This window comes from Myotis myotis, unplaced genomic scaffold (assembly GCF_014108235.1).
Source record: "Myotis myotis isolate mMyoMyo1 unplaced genomic scaffold, mMyoMyo1.p scaffold_m19_p_1, whole genome shotgun sequence".
NCBI lineage: Eukaryota > Metazoa > Chordata > Mammalia > Chiroptera > Vespertilionidae > Myotis > Myotis myotis.
In genome coordinates this window covers 77,076,490-77,090,884 of record NW_023416313.1, presented here as the reverse complement: position 1 = coordinate 77,090,884, position 14,395 = coordinate 77,076,490, and positions in this window count along the sequence as shown.

Here is a 14,395-nt window from a genome sequence, read left to right as displayed (position 1 = left end):
TATTGATTTTTAGATAGAGAGGAAGGGAGAGGGAAGAGAGATAGAAACATGGATGAGAGAGACACATTGATTGGCTGCCTCCTGCATTCCCCCTACTAGGGATTGAGCCCACAACCCAGGCATGTGCCCTGACCAGGAATCGAACCTGGCACCTCTTTGTCCATGGGATGATACTCTGGGTGTGCTCTTTTCTATTGTTTTTCTTTTTAAAAAAATATTTTTATTGATTTCAGAGAGGAAGGGAGAGGGAGAGAGAGATAGAAACATCAATGATGAGAGGGAATCATTGAACAGCTGCCTCCTGCATGCTCCACACTGGGGATTGAGCCCGCAATCCAGGCATGTGCCCTGACTGGGAATTGAAACCATGACCTCCTGGTTCATAGGGCGATGCTCAATCACTGAGTCATGCCGGCCAGGCTCTACTGTTTTTCTTGCTCCCCTTGACTAATGAACAATGGCTATTTATAGCACTTACACTGTTTGGCTGCCATAAGCTGTCCAGTGGTTCTCAACCTTCCTAATGCAGTGACCCTTTAATACAGTTCCTCATGTTGTGGTGACCCCCAACCATAAAATTATTTTTGTTGCTACTTCATAACTGTAATTTTGCTACTGTTATGAATCGTAATGTAAATATCTGATATGCAGGAGGTATTTTCATTGTTAGCGACCCACAGGTTGAGAACCGCTGGTAGACTCTTTAAGAGCACTGAGTTTTTGCTTGGGGACCAATGGGGTATTCTGGCAGCCCATTCTGCGAAGGTAGTACATCATTACTTTTATGTTTATCAGATTTAGCAAATCTAAATAAGATGTTCAAGTTTGAATTTCAGGTAAATAAATAATTTCAGGTAAATGTGAGATAAAGAATGAATATATTTTTAATACAATACGACGAATCATTTCAGACAAATAGATGTCCTGTAGTTTTTGTGGCAACCTTAATGAGAATATCAGTTTGAGTGTTCAACCAAAATGAGTTTTGAGAAGTTATCAGAGATGTATACAAATACCCAGCCATATTAATCCATCCATCAATGTCTATCCATCCATCCATCCATCTTTTTTGAGCTACTCTGTGATGGATACTTTTTGGGGGCTGATGGCATTATGATCAACAAGACAGACAAATTTCCTACCTTCATAGTATTTACATTCCAATGGCAAAATGTCCATCTTAGAGTGATTATAATTATTAGAGATAATTATGTCCAGCAATAGAGAAATGGATAAATAAATGATAATATTATAAACTTCCATGCAATCATTACAAAAATCATATTTTTGAAGGCTATTACATGTCATGGGAGATTATTTCCAATATAAAATCGTATACTAAAATAAAAGCATATGTTGTAATATACAGTTTTGTAACATAGAAACCCACACTAAGTGGGTTTAACCTGAAACCTATATGTTTATGTTGACCAATGTCACCCCAATAAATTTAATAAAAATTAAAAAACATAAAAGCAGTCCATAAAACCATGCAAAATGCATATAAAATTTATAAATTAAAATGAAAAGGAATGGATATATGTTATGTTAATTTCTAGAAGGAGATGCATCAGTAGTGGCTATATCTAAGTGAGGAATTATGAATAGCCTCTTATTAAATCTTTACTAGAGGCACAGTGCATGAAATTCATGAACCGGGGGAAGGAGGGGTGGGGAAGATGGGGAGGTGGTGGTGGGGGTGGTGGTGTCCCTCAGCCCAGCTTGTACCCTCTCCAATCTGGGACCCCTTGGGGGATCTCCAACTGCCGGTTTAGGCCCGACCCTGCCTAAACCAGCAGTTGGACATCTCTCTCACAATCTGGGACTGCTGGCTCCTAAACGCTCGCCTGCCTGCCTGATTGGCCCTAACCACTCCCCTGCCGGCCTGATTGACGCCTAACTGCTCCCCTGCCGGCCTGATTGCCGCCCCCACTGCCCTCCCCTGCTGTCCTGGCCACCCCCAATTGCCCTCCCTTGCTGGCCTGGTTGCCCCTAACTGCCTTCCCCTGCCGGCCTGGTCACTCCTAACTGCCCTCCCCTACAGGCTCAGTCCCCCCAACTGCTTTCCCCTGCCGACCATCTTGTGGTGGCCATCTTGTGATTACGTGAGGGTGTGACGGTCACCTAAGCTTTTATTAATATAGATATTTTTATTTTCTCATACATTTTCTATAAAAAGTTATGAATTCTTTTTATATTTTAAAAGTTTAGTTTTTCAGAAACTTCATAGAAAGACTAAAGAGTGGTGCCAGTATTGGCTCTGTCATTAATCCTCAGAACAACTTTGAGTAAGTCATGTTGTTCATCTGGACCTCAGTTTGCTCGGATTTAAAATGAAGAGACTAAGCTATGATTTGTGTGTGCACAATTAAGAACCAAACTAAGGTTTTAAAAAATATGTTCATTTTTATGGAAGGAGCCCAGAGACTCCATCCTTATACCATTGGTGTGTCTTTATAAAATCCACCTATCGCTGTTGTACTAGTATTTTTTTTGTCTAAACTAGCTGTTATAGTGTCCTGTTATAGTGTCCATAAAATGTACTTGTAAGTATTTTACTTTTAAATATTTCAGTATATACAGTGGTGTGGTGTTGTGTGGTGTGGTGTGTGTGTGTGTGTGTGTGTGTGTGTGTGTGTGTGTGTGTGTTTGCATGTTTGCTTAAGCCTCTTTGGGGTTGTTAACTTTTGAAATACCCTAATTGGATATACTCTTTAGGAGTGGTTGGTAGTATTGATGGGCTATGGTAAGGCTTTAGTGATCTCTATCTCTGGTCAGTCTTAGGAGGCTTTCTTTATGAGCCTAATAAATATATGAAGCTATTTTTCATAGAATTGAGTGCTGTTCAAGATATGTGAACGGGCTAGAACTACTTACAGACACCCTTGCCCTTGCATGAAGAGGGTTTAGGAATCCAGCATGCCAGAAAATTATAAACCTTCAAGTGATGTGTAACATAGATACACCAAATTGTCCTGTGTCCAAGTATTAACAGAGGGCTCTAGCAACTTGCTCCCACTAGCACAGGAGCTGAGAACTATTGGTAGATTATTGTTACATCTGTTTTGAATTAACATTTTACGGAAGGTCTGAGCCCTGGTACTTCAATGAGCTTACATAAATGTGTTTTTTTTGTGCCTACTCACTAATAAATATTTCGGTGTGGCAGAATTTGGTCTGGGATTTGCTGTCTGAATCACCTTTCTCCTAATAGCATGTAATGGATGATGAGACCTGTAGTTCTTACTCACTGTTAGTTATTAGATGTGCAAAGAATCTAATAATTTTGAATGACTGAATTAATTCAGGTTATTTGGTATGTTAACTATAAACTTTATTTTTAGAACTCTTTTATTTACTTGAGTCTTAAAAAATATCAATACACATTTTAGACAAAAATTAAACAATAAAAAGGAATATAAAATATCTCACATCCCAAATCCTATTCCTACTAATTAGCTGTATTGTGTGTCTTTATTACATGTCTTTTGTGGAGGATAGAGCTATTCCCACAATGCCCCCTTTGAGTTTTTATGTGCAATAATTCATTAAAGATGGATGCTGGGTTTGTAAAATGTCACCTGAATGCTAAATATCAATAGACAGCCTGGTGCTACCTCTCAGGAGGGAGCAAAGAGAGACTTTGGCAAAAAGTTGTGGAAATAACTGGCATCTTTCTGCTTTCATTTTGATGAGTTAATTTGTATTTAGTCACATATTGAATTTCACTTTAATACATGGAAATTTAAAATGCCAAAGAAGGGGAAAATACCACATGGTACACATTTTTAGGTGTTTTTCTGCTAAACTCAAACCACTTGAAAGCTAGGAATTGTCACTTTTTTGGAAAATCCAGTTCTGAAACGGACAGTTGACCCTGGGTAGTCATCATGAGGGTGAAGCACTATAATTGCGCCCAGCTGAACCCTTTACACACACTGGTCCCCAGTAAAGGTGGAGATGCGAACTGAATGCTGGCAGCACATGGGGACTGGGGCTAGGATTCTGTTTACTGTCTGGCAGTGGCTAGCTCTGGAAGCTCAGGTAAATCATGGTGCTTCTGTGTGTGACTAAGCCAATATTTATGGAACAGGACATGTCAAACTACTCCATTTGGGAAGCATATCAGCAAAACTTTTCTTGGGGGACCTTAGAAAAGACACTGGGAATTGGTGGTGGTGGTGGTAGGGTAATGTGGCAGAAGGAACAGAGTCAGAATTTGGGCAACCACCAGTGTGACCTTGGGCAGGTTGCTTATTTCTTCAGCTTTGGTTCCCTCATCAGCAAAACGGAGACAAGAAAAAGCAACCTCCTTCACAAGGAGGTTGTGAGCATTATAAGTATACAGTCAATCAGCTCATGTATTCTAGATGATATTCTGAGCAGCATAAACCTAGAGGTGCAGGAGATAGTTTCTATCTTTGAGGAGTTTATAGTGGGAAATAAGATTCTCTATCTCTAAAATGGTGTTATCCATATCTACACATAGGGGTGTTGTGGCAATTAAACGGAAGCCTGGCATATATTAAGTATTTAAGTAGCCTTTTCATTGATCTTTAATTTTTTGTCATTGAGTTTAGGATTACAGAATTATAGGATTAGAAGAGATCACTGGTCTCAGGCAAAAACTGCATTTATTTTATGTTTAAAATATTTTTTTATTGATTTCAGAGAGGAAGGGAGAGGGAAAGAGAGATAGAAACATCAATGATGAGAAAGAATCATTGATTGGCTGCCTCCTGCACGTCCCCTACTGGGGTCGAGCCTGCAACCCAGGCATGTGCCCTTGATCAAAATTGAATCCGGGACCCTTCAGTCCACAGGCCAACACTCTATCTACTGAGCCAAACTGACTAGGGCTTGGCTCTCCTTAATTAAAGGAACACTTTGCCTCTTTATGCTGCTTTCTACTTAGTATTATAATTATTTCTATGTCAGGCTATCTCTCTTATTAGATTCTAAGCACCTCATAGGCAAGATCAACATAATCATAGAGTTAACTCAAATTCATGTGGCCATTCATGCTGCCAATTATTATTTTTTGTTAATCCTCACCAGAGAATATTTTTCCATTGATCTTTTAGAGAGAGTAGAAGAGAGAGGGGAAAACAAAGAGAAACATTGATATGAGAGAAATATATCGATTGGTTGCCTCTTGCACGTGTCTCGACCAGGGCCTGGACTGGGGAGAAGCCTGCAACCAAGGTACATGCCCTTCACTAGACTCGAGCCTGGGACCCATTGGTCTGCAGGCCGAAGCTCTAGCCACTGAGTCAAACCGACTAGGGCGTGCTGCCAATTATTAAACACACAAAGAAGGTGTAGCCAATAAGTATACCTGTTAATATTCATGGTCATGCAACTACTGATGAATACCTAGGGTAATGAGAAAGAGTTGAAGGCTCAAACTCTCTTGGAAAAGTCTCCAAGGACCCCTGTATGGAAAAGGAATTGAAGTGGATGAGGTTTATTTTGGAGTACATTACCAATGCACCTCAATTGATCTCGACTTTATTATGTGCAAAGAGAGATGATATTTTTGTCTAAATCTACTGGAATAGGGTTTGGAGGACATACTGTTTTGGAACATATTTTTTGGTACACATTCCATATTCTCAATAAATCGTGCTCTAAGGACCACAACAGAGGCAGAACCTCCACTCTCACCTGGCCATGCCGCTGATTCTAGGAGCATTCGGGATCTTGACTGTTATTCTGCTTAATATCTGTGAACCCGATGGGAGGTGAATTCTCCGCTTTGAGCGTTGTCCTCACTTTTTGCTCACAGTGACAGTATCAGAGGAATATGCGGCAGTCAGTTGAAATTAATTTATCCACAGTAAAAAGATATTTGCTTGGGAGAAAGCCACAGGCCAATTTCCTGCCAGTTTAATCTTAACCATTATTGAAACAAATTAGAAATTTCCTCAACAGCTTTGAAAATGTCTTCTTTATGAAGTCAATTTTATTTTTAAAAATGCCTGCCATGTCTGCATGTTTCCGTTTTTGCTGCTACGACTTATTTCAAACATTTTTACCTTTTCTGGTAGAAAATGCCTGATACCAGGCATCCCTTCATTTTTAGTTCATGTGCTGTTATTTAACCATAACTTGAACCCAAACACAACCCCAAAGAAAACCTTCAGTGGTGGCTCACAGGATCAAACCCAAATGTCTTAGCATGATTTTCAAAGTCTTAAGCGATCTAGGACCTGTGAACCTTTCTGACTTTTCTTCCCGGGATGCCCTCGTGATCCAGTGTCACGGTTGCCCTTGATATCTCACCAATTCACTAATATGTCATGTGCAGTCATGCTTCCGTGGCTTCATTCAACCTGTTTCCTCCATCTAATTATCTTTTTCTTCCTTCTTTGCCTTGTGCAAACCATTCATCCTTTAAAGCACAGGCAAATGAAATGGAATCTGTACACACTCCCTTTATCTAACATGATTGACAACAGCAACGGCTGATCAACCAAAAGAGTCAGTTAAAGAAGGAAATTAAAAGCCCTAGCCAGCTTGGCTCAGTGGATAGAGCATCAGCCTGGGGACTGAAGGGTCCCAGGTTTGATCTCGGCCAAGGGCACATGCCTGGGTTGCAAGCTCGATCCCCAGTAGGGGGTGTGCAGGAGGCAGCCGATCAGTGATTCTCTCTCATCATTGATGTTTCTATCTCTCTCTCTCCTTCTCCCTTCCTCTCTGAAATCAATAAAGAAATATATTTTTTTTAAAAAAAGAAAAGAATACCAACTTATTTAAGCATTCTCACTTAAAATATCAAGAACATTCATTTAATGACTCTTTGGTGTAAGGCTTTTTGATTACGAGTTTACAGATTAAATTTCTCCATTGACCTTCTTTATAAACTCTAGTCCAGAAGTTTTATTTTCCAGTGTGGGTTCTTATAAAGGAGGAAGAATTTAAAGATGCTTGAAAAGCAATCTAAATGCAGAGTTCAAGATTTTTACGATTTTATCCCCAGTTTTTAAAATAAAATTGTCTCGTTTACTTCTAGCAATAAAAAATAAATTTTCCACAATAATGCCAATGTACTTAATGCCATTGAAATGTACACTTAAATGTGGTTAAGATGGTGTATTCAGCCACTTGGGTTGCCATAATGAGCCTGAGTTTGGGTGTTCTTAACAATATTTTCTCATAGTTCTGGAGGTTGGTAGTCCATGGTTAAGGCAAATTCATTTTTTGGTGAAGGCCCTTCTCCTGGCTTGTGCACAGCACCTTCTCGCTGTGTCCTCACATGGCCTTTACTCTAGGAGTGGAGAGAGAGAGAGAGAGAGAGAGAGAGAGAGAGAGAGAGAGAGAAAGAGAGAGAGAGAGAGATATGCTTTCTGGTGTCTCTTCTTATACGAACATGAATCCTATTGAACAGGGTCCCACCCTTATGACCTAATTTAATATTAATTACTTCCTTTGAAGTCCCATCTTCAAATAAAGCCACACGGCGTGTCAGGACTTCAACATATAATTTTTTTTTGGGGGGGGGTTGGGGGGTGGTGGATACAAACATTCAATCCATAACCAGCGGTAAATTTTACATCATGTGTGCTTTTTACCACGTGCTCTGTCACTCCCCCAAACCATTTCCTTAGAGCTGAATTGGGCGTGTTCATCTCTTCCTCACAGTCCAGTGAGATTCTTAAACTGTCTCACAAGCCATGCACGAAATGGGGTGAAATGCATTTCTCCAACTTGCTGTTCTCTTCCATCCTTTTAAATAGAATGTCTGCAGGGAAGTCTTCGTGATGAAACAGCTTGATGCATTTTGAACTAAACTTTAGCTGTTGCAGGTGATCATCACTTTCCTTCCCAACATCAGATTTTTTTTCCTCCCTTCTCCAATCCCTTCTTACTCTCCTAGCTTCAGGCCTCTGGACTCCTAAAGAATCTATCTGTCCCTGTGGATGGGAATCCTTGATCATACTGCTGCTGGATCCCAGGCTCATCAACAACTTGGCCTCTAAGCTAAGGGCGAGTTTATGGTTGCAACAGCGCCATCTAGTGGCTTCTAGTCATCACAGAGGGAACAAACCCTCTAAAGGGGCAAGGAGCAGATGCCCTGGAAGAGCAGGATCCCCTTAAAACCAGGCTTCTTCTCTTGTGCTAAGTTTTGTGTCTTAAAAAATATTTTTAAAGAAAAGGTTTAGTTTCACAGAAAATTTGAGGGGAAAGCACTGAGATTTCTCATATTTCCTGTCCTCATACATGCACAGTTTCTTCCACTGTCAACACCACTCACCTAGTACCTTTGTTACAATTGATGAACCTACATTGACACATCACTATCACCTAAAGTTCACAGTTTACATTAGGGTTCACTCTCGGTGTTGTAAGTTCTATAGATTTGGACACATGTCAAGTCCTTCCTCCCCTACCTCCTTCTCCCCAAATCCATCTGCCAAAGACCTATTTATTCTTTCCTGCAGAGCACAACAGATTGTACTGGTTTCTTTCTCTGAATTCCTAGAGCTTTTATATTTTTATTTTTTAAAAATATTTTTATTGGTTTCAGAGAGTACGAGAGAGAGGGAGAGAAAGATAGAAACATCAATGATGAGAGAGAATAATTGATTGGCTGCCTCCAGCCTGCCTCACATTGGGGATCGAGACTACAACCCAGGGATGTGCCCTTGATTGGAATTGAACCGGGACCCTTCAGTCCACAGGCCAATGCTCTATCCAGTGAGCCAAACCGACTAGTGCCCTACAGCTTTTTAAAATTAGGAATTTTCGTGCCTCTACTTATGTTATTTTTTCGGGAATTCGTTGTTCCTCTTTTGTTGCCTTGGGAAATCTTACTCAGCTTTAAATGCAAAATTAGTACCTCATCTCATGTACACCATTGTTACAGACCATGGTGTGCTGGTAAACCACCTTGACACACACACACACACACACACACACACACACACACACACAAAAAAACCCAAATAACAATAACAAAAACCTAATCTGTAGTGGCCAATTTCTATAGTGTAAATACTCCTATTATGGCTAATTTCAAGCTGCCACTGTGACATTTCTGAAAGTGGAGTTGGAAAGGGATGTGTACAGTTTTCACATGGACTGTCAAAGTATTTAGGATATAGAGGCAGGGAGCATGTCTTATTAACCTTTGGTGATTAGTGCTCAGTCCTGTGTTTGGTATATAGCAAGTACTCCATGTATTTCTGCTATCAATCTTTATGTAAATAGCTAGGTGGCCACCATGTCTCTCTGTGGACCCACTGGTTGGATGAGTCTTTGGACGGAGTAACTGTGACTGTCCTGTAGCAATCATTAGACAGAGAGGGAACTCTAAAGAAAGTCAATTTACCTAGTGAGATGTAGGACAAATATTGCACACACAATTATCCTTATGTTGGGGACAGAAGACTTACATATCAAGACTTTTCCACCTCTCCACTAGCTTGCTTTTCAGGTTCTAAGATTAACACAAATGTCTAAAATGTAGCTACAGATGAAACTGTGGGCACAGGGATGTCCCATTGGTAGTGAGAAAGGTTGTATGAGAGAGAGGCAGGAACACAGTGGCCACTTGCTGCACAAATGAGTTGCCTATAAACATATGAGGCCAGATCTAATCTTTAGCTTCCCGCATAGTTCATATGACATGATCACCCTACAGTGCAGCTGAAAGTTATGGTTTTTAGTTTAAAGGCCCTTGGGAAATGGCATGTATACCAGATGTCAGCCCTTGGGCATGAGACGGAAGGAGAGCAGACATAGCCCAGCAGAGGATGTCTGCACAGCTGCAACCCATTTTGTTCTGCTCTCTCCATTCCTGTTCGGCGTTAGCTGTTTAGGACGATGACTAAGGTTTCATGACCTGTGGTGGCTAAGCAGACATTAAACAAGAAGGTACATCTCCCTATGCACACAGCTTTGTCTAGAGATTTTTTATTTTTATTTATTTTTGCCTGAAGCTCTGCAGAGGAGGACAGGTTGGCATGGGACTGCTGCTTTTTTCTTCCTGGTCATGTGGGACAAGGAGCTGCTTTGGAAAATGGCTCAAAGGGGATCAGGCTGGACGTTCTAACAAGTGAGGTGAGAAACAAGAGACCTGGAATCTGGTCCTTGTAACTTGCCATCTTGAACTATGAACTTGACAGTCATTGAAGCAATCTCTGCCTCAGTTTTCCTTTTTACCCTGAGCCCCTCTCCCTCCATCTCTGTAAGCACCTCTCCTCTGGCTTCAGTCTTTCCTTATTTTAGGATCCCTGTTCTTTCATGCTGTCCCCATGAAATGTCCTTGCTCTAGAAAACTACTCTGGATGCTCCATCAATGTTCTCCATGTTAGTATGAATTTCAGCTGATGTTCTATCTTCATATGTGATTACATTTAAAATCTCCAAGCTGGGTCCTTTCCCAGGTGCTTCCCTAGGAGCAACTATATAAAAGCTAACCACCTGCAAGTTCTCTTACTTTGACCCTAAACACAAGGATAGGAAGGAGCTATTTTGAGATGACTGCATGAGACTTCTTTGTATTTTTTCTTATTTTTACACATGTAGGAAAAATATATTATTCACTAACTCCTACTCTTCGTAGCTCAAAACACACCAGCATCTCCATTCTTGGAAATTTGAGAGTATGAGGACTGGGGAGCTGAAATTTTAGTGCAGAAGTCTCTGCAGTTAGAACCAAGTTTCTAAAAATGTGCCATGTTACATAATCCAGGGGAAGGATGGAAAAGTACCAGCTGGAGTGAGGTTGAAGACTTTCCTGCATCTGATTCACTCAGGCAACAGCCTTTGAATTAAGATGCATCTCAGAAAAGCCAAACAAAACCCATTCATTCTCCAGGGCTTTGCATTCATTGGGGGGAGCTGGACTGTTGCCATGGGGCAGAGCCCTCCTGGGTACAGCTGTGTTTTTTCTTGTGGCCCTTGATGCCTACTTCCAGCGCCTTCTGTTCCCCTTCACATGCCCATCACCATCCTGATGCATCTATGGTTCTCCACCCCTCCTAGGCAGATGGCTTTTATCAGCCACAACTGGCTTCCCTCCTCAACACTAGCGTCTTCTCTGTCCTGGGCCTCAGACTCTGCTTCAGGTGGCACTTGCAATGTGTCATCATTACTTACAGTATCATGGATCCTTGCCATTGTGTCAGCTAATCAATTAGAGCACCTTAAAACACACACACACACAGTATTTTAGCTGAAAACGGTGCATAGCAGTTATGCAGTGACAACATGGTTCTCATATCAGGAATGATGAACATGATGGGAAGGAGATGCTTTCAGCCCCATGGAACCTTTTGGGGTTCCCTACAGTCACTTGGTACACTAGTAGCTATGTAGCTTTTGTCTCTACTAAGAAATTTATGTGTTGGAGCCCTCGGCCCGGCTGTTCCCTCTTTCCCAATCCCTCGAACTGCTCTGGGGTTGGGGAGGAAACTGCCTGCCATTTCTGAACAGTGCCTTTGAAGGAATTAGTTTATTATATTGCTGCTCCATTACCGGATAGACTAAGGACTGGCTGGAGGGTGGAGAGCCCGCGGGAGTCTAGAGGGGTCTCATGGAGGCTTTAAAAGACTAACTATGAACTGATTACTGCACAGCTGAGTTTATGGGGTTGGGGAGCATGGAGCCTGGCATCATGAGAATGCTGGGAGGGGAGATCCATTTCCAGTTGGGACCCTAGACAGGAAGGAGCGTTCCTCACCAGAAGAAATGGAAACTGGCCCTGCTTTGTCCCTAGTGCTGAACCTCTGGTTGTGAGGATAGAGAGAGGGAGACAGTTCCCGCCCCCTGCCTCATGGGCCTCGAGCTTGTCCACTGGGAGTGAAAAGATACAGTGGCCCGACATTGTGCTAGACACGCACAGCAAAAGGACAAGAATAGTCTTGCCTTTCTAGGAACTCCTAATCTATAGGGGAGTTGCTAAACACTCTGAAGTACAGGCTTGCCTGAGACAGGGAAACCAAGAAAGAGAGCCAAGAAAAAAGAAAGGAAAAATGAGGTAGACCTCTTGTTGACAAATATATATAATTGATTTCAGAGAGGAAAGGAGAGGGACAGAGAGATCGGAACATCAATGATGAGAGAGAATCATTGATCAGCTGCTTCCTACACACCCCACACTGGGGATCGAGCCCACAACCTGGGCGTATGCCCTGACTGGGAATTGAACCATGACTTCCTGATTCATAGGTCGATGTTCAACCACTGAGCCACACCAGCCAGGTTGCTAACAATTTCTTGGAGAATATGGCCGCCCAACCTCCCAGCATTGATGGCATGAGGCATCTCCTTTGCCCTGGGAGCTGCCCTGAGGGCCTCTTAGTTCTTCAGATCATTGAGAAGTCTTTGCTTTCCATTACACCAGACTCAGTCTCAGAGAAAGCTTTATGTGTCAGATTGGGCTAAGTGTGCATGTTGAATGGGAAACTCAGGCCAAGCACCCAGACTGACCAGCCACAGCTAGTTCCTCACCCCAAGGCTATCAGCTCACAAGACTGATCAAGTCAAAGTTTCCAGGATCCAGGCCATCTGTATTTAAAAGTTCTCCTGGAGATTCCCATATGTGGCCAGAGCTCTGCCTTGCTGTGAAAAGCATGGGAGACAATGGAGAACTACACCAGATACTCCTGTTTTGCAGATAGGAGAGCAGCAGGGCAGCAGCCTGGGAGTGCTGACTCTCATACACCCAGAGACTGTTACTAAGGGACTCACTAGCTTCCCCCTCCTCAGACATTACTATTCATTCCAGGTCTCCTTTGCTATCATTAACTATGTGCCATAGTCCTTTGGACCGCCAACTCTCCATGCTCCTCTCAACTGTGGAAAAAGGGAGGCAGAGCTGTGTGGAAGACTGTCCATTGTGGAGTCTAATGAAAGGGTTCTTTACCTGAATTCAGGTCTTTTCTGAAATATTCACAGATAATAACTTGTTTTTCATGGAGTCACAAATCATGTTTTCTTATGACATCACTAACTTATTTAAAATGTTTGTAAAATTATATAGACAGAGCCTATTGACGAATGGGCTAGCTGAGTCAGTACATATTCTACAAGGTGCATTGTCCTACTTCTAGGGTTACACGTGTCCTATCACTAATTTCTGCTAAATGTTGCCTTTCACTATCTGAAAAGATGTCAGTTGTATCCAAGGAAGGCCACAGAGTTCTACAGAACAGAGTTTCAGAGCTGGAAGAGAGTGGAGAGGTCATATGGTCTAATCCCTTATTTTACATGTAACGAAACTGAGGTCCAGAGTCAATGACAAAAGTCACACACAGATAGGTGATGGACAAGACTCTAATACAGATCTTCTGAGTTCTAGTCCAGCGATATTTCCACTATGGTAAGTATCATAGGTCTTTTCAGTTGTTAACCATAATCCTCTAATCCACCTTAGACATACTGCCATCTTGATACCTGGCCAATCCACACTTGATTCTTGGCTCAAAGATATCCATTGTCTCTGCTCTTTAGCTACTGTTGTTCTCTTCACTTGTACTAATAACTGCAAGCTTATGAGTGAAGGATTTAAAAAATATTTCTCACCCATTGAAAATAAAATGTATGAAAGTACTTAAAATATGCACACAATTAAGCAATTATCCATCCACCACAAGGCTCTTAATAGAACACATGCTATAGTTAAGAAAAGCAGAATCACATACAAATTACTTTCTATATAGTAACACACACACACAAAACATATTTATGCATTATTGAGAATTTAACACTATTTAGTGATATCCAAGACCTTGCCATGTGTCATATTATTTCATGTTTATTAAAAAATATTTTTATTGAAATTTTAGAGAAAGAGGAAGGGGGAGGGAGCGAGAGAAACATCTATCTGTTGCCTCCTGCATGCTCCTACTGGTGATCAAGCCCACAACCAGGCATGTGTTTTGACCAGGAATTGAACCAATGACCTCTAGGTGCACAGATGACACCCAACAAACTAAGCCACACTGGCCAGGGCTGTCATATCTACACTAATAAAAGGGTAATATGCTAATTAGACTGGATTGACTGGACATATTCCGGACATCTGATTTCCTTCCGGACAAAGTCACGGTGGCGGAGGTCAAGGCAGAGGGGGTTAGGGGCGATCAGATCAGCAGGGGAGCAAGCAGTTGGGGACGATCAGGCTGGCAGTGGAGCAGTTAGGTGGTGATCAGGCCAGCAGGGGAGTGGTTAAGGGGAAATCAGACCAGCAGGCAGGCAGGCAAGCGGTTAGGAACCAGTGGTCCTGGATTGTGAGAGGGATGTCTGACTGCTGGGATTGGGCCTAAACCAGCAGTCAGACATCCCTTGAGGGGGTCCCAGATTGGAGAGGGTACAGGCCAGGCTGAGGGACACACCCCCATGCATGAATTTTGTGCACTGGGCCTCTAGTTAGTTTATAATACGG